This window comes from Marmota monax, unplaced genomic scaffold (genome assembly GCF_021218885.2).
Source record: "Marmota monax isolate L192 unplaced genomic scaffold, Marmota_monax_Labrador192_F-V1.1 WCK01_AAM20220418_F8-fsc00188, whole genome shotgun sequence".
In the NCBI taxonomy this organism is placed as follows: domain Eukaryota; kingdom Metazoa; phylum Chordata; class Mammalia; order Rodentia; family Sciuridae; genus Marmota; species Marmota monax.
The window spans coordinates 3606997-3610041 of record NW_026692655.1 but is presented as its reverse complement, the minus strand read 5'-3'; the positions used below and the strand labels follow the sequence as shown (position 1 = coordinate 3610041).

Here is a 3045-nt window from a genome sequence, read left to right as displayed (position 1 = left end):
CTTTGATCCACTTTGAGTTGACTTTTATTCAGAGTGAAATAAGGGTCTAGTTTCATCCTTCTATATATAACAACCAGTTATCCCAGCTCCATTTGGTAAAAAGGCTTTCTTCAATGTATGTTTTTGGCACCTTTGTCAAAGATCAGAAGATTGTAGATGTGTGGATTTATTTGTGTCTTCTATTATGTACCATTGGTCTATGTATCTGTTTTTATGCCAGTACTGTGCAATTTTTTTACTATAGCTCTTAATATAATTTGAATCAAGATATTGTGATGCCTCCAGCATAGCTTTATTTTTATTTATTTATTTATTTGGCTTAGAATTGTTTTGACTATTCTGGATCTTTTCTTCTTCCAAATGAATTTTAGGACTGTTTAGGATCACTAGTTCCCCATATACTGTTCATGGGATACATATTGAGGAAGGGCAGAGACAAAGTCCTCATTAGTGGTGTCTAAATAGGAAGACAAAGACAATCTTAGTCAATCTTATTCACTTGGGAACAAAGTATAATGTGTAATCCACAGTACCAAGCTTCAATACTAAACCAGGATCAGGGAAACCATTTAAATGGGCAAAAGTCCTAAGCAGCTCTCACAATATCTACTCTTCCATATGGGGACAGCACTTTCACTACCTAATGACAATTTAAAGCCTGATCATCTTTGTCATGACTATTTGCAAACTCTGGTGAGTAGCTGGAACAACTTAGGCCTGAAAACTCCTGCTGTTGTTTCAAATTTTCATCCATCAAGGAATTCTTTCTTTTGAAGGTACAGTGGTGGGCCTGGTATGCTGCACACCTGTAACCTCAGTGATTTTGGAGGCTGAGGCAGAAGGATCTCAAATTCAAGGCCAGTCTTAGCAACTTAGAGAGGCCCTAAGCAACATAGTGAGAACCTATCTCTAAATAAAAACAAAAAAGGCTGGGTATGATGTATCTCCATGGTAGAGCACCCCTGGGTTCAATCCCCAGTGCCAAAAGAAAACAGAAAAAAACCTTGGTGGTGATAATCGCTAATGTAGGCAATGCCCACTACCACACATCACACTATGAGGCGTGTGAATTCCAAGAATATGGGTTCCTGCCTTTCCTCTGCAATCACCAAGCCCATGAGCACTGACACCTTCTCCAGGGAACTGCCTTCAGTGCAGGGGATAGGAGGGTGCCTGTGGTTACTGTAGTTGCTTCCAGGTACTGTGAAGCCCAGCGGCACTAGACTAAGGCCGAGCCCCTAAACAGCCTCGCCTTCAGATCCAGATGCAGGTGTTCATCCCAAGGTGAAGGCACGGCTAGGAGGTGAACAGTGGATGCTAGTAGAGCAGTATCTGCACACTAGCTCAGTGGTGCTTGGGCACCCTTGGCAGCTGTTTATCAGCCCCTGGTGCCCAGCAGGCCAATAGCTCTGCATCCCCCTACCTGCCCTCCCTCCTGAACCCTTTTCCTTTGCCAGTACATAACCTCTTACCTCACCCCCACAGTCATCCTCCTTGGTGATCTGTTTTTTAAGGAAACTTTTTATTTTGAGATTTTTAGCATTTCACATGTAGTCATAGTCACAGAAAAAGAAATCCCAAAGAAATATTCTTTATCCAGTGTGTTAGCCAGTTTTGCAGTACTATAACAAAACACCCAAGAAAAAAGAAGAAAGGTTTATTTTGGCTTACAATTTGGAAGACTTTAGTTGGTGGTTGGTTGGCCCCATTGCTTTGGGGCCTGTGGCAAGGCAGTAGCAGAGGAAGCTGCTCATCTCTTGGCAGCCAGGAAGCAAAGATAGAGGAAGAGGAAGTATGGGGTCCCCAAATCCCCTTCAAGAGCACATCCCCCAGATCTAACTTTTCACAAGACCCCACCTCCTAAGGGTTACACCACTTTCTAATAGCACCATGGGCTGGGCACAAGCTTCCAATTTTTTAGGGGACATTAAAGACGTAAACCATCCAACCAGGATCTCCCAGTGGTAAAATCTTGGAAAACTGAAGTATATTACCATAACCAGGATATTGACATTGGTATAATCAACACAATCACCCAAGAATCCATGAGCCATCACATTCCCTTCTAACAGCTATACACAACTCTCACCCTCTTCCCCTCCTTAACTCCTGACACCCACTGAATCATTCTCCCCTTTTATATGTTTGTCATTTCAAGAGTATTAATTAAATGGATCATATGATATGTAGCCTTTTGGATTCACTTTATCTTTTTCTCACTTGCCATAATTCTCTGGCAGTTTATCCAGTTGTGTATCAGGGTTTTGTGCATTTTTATTGCAGAGTAGGGTACAAAGGTCTGACTGTACCACAATTTGTCTAATCATTCACTCACCGAAGGACCTCTGGATTGGTTCCAGTTTGGGGATATTATGATTACAGCTGCTATAAACATTTAGGCACAGGTTTTTCTGTTATTACAGGACATCCACTGGGATAAGTGCCCAAGAGTGAAATTTCTGGGGGTGTGTTTAATTTGGGGGGAAGGGGAATTGAGGATTGAACCTGGGGGTGCTCTACCCCAAGTTATATCCCATTTTTTTGAGATAGGGGCTCCCTAACCTGGCCTTGAAATTGAAATCCTCCTGCTTCAACTTCCGGACTCACTGGGATTACTGGTATATGCTACCATGACTAGCACGTGTTTAATTTTTTTTTTTTTTTTTTAGGAAACTGCCAAACTGTTTACTGGATGGCTATATCATTTTACATTCCCACCAGCTGCATATGAGTGATCCAGGTTTTCTGTATCTACATCAGTGTCTGGTGTTGTCCCTATTATAATTTTTTTTTAGTTGTCAACGGACCTTTATTTTATTTATTTATTTATTTATATGGGGTTCTGAGAATCAAACCCAGTGCCTTACACATACCAAGCAAGTATAAACTCACCAAACCACAAATCCAGCCCCTTATTTTGAATTTTAACCATTCTAATAGTGAATGGCATCAGCTGGCCCAGCCCATTCCAGAGTTCCCTGAAAAGAGCTTGCAATGCTGGCCTCTGGCTAGGTTCCCTCCCCACAGCATTCCAGAGTAGTAATA

General features: G+C 41.8%; 1 pseudogene; it reads right to left on the bottom strand.

The window, feature by feature from the left end:
- Positions 1-386: 386 nt before the first annotated feature.
- LOC124093878 (dehydrodolichyl diphosphate synthase complex subunit NUS1-like) lies at positions 387-2632 on the bottom strand (annotated as a pseudogene).
- Between the last annotated feature and the right edge of the window lie 413 nt (positions 2633-3045).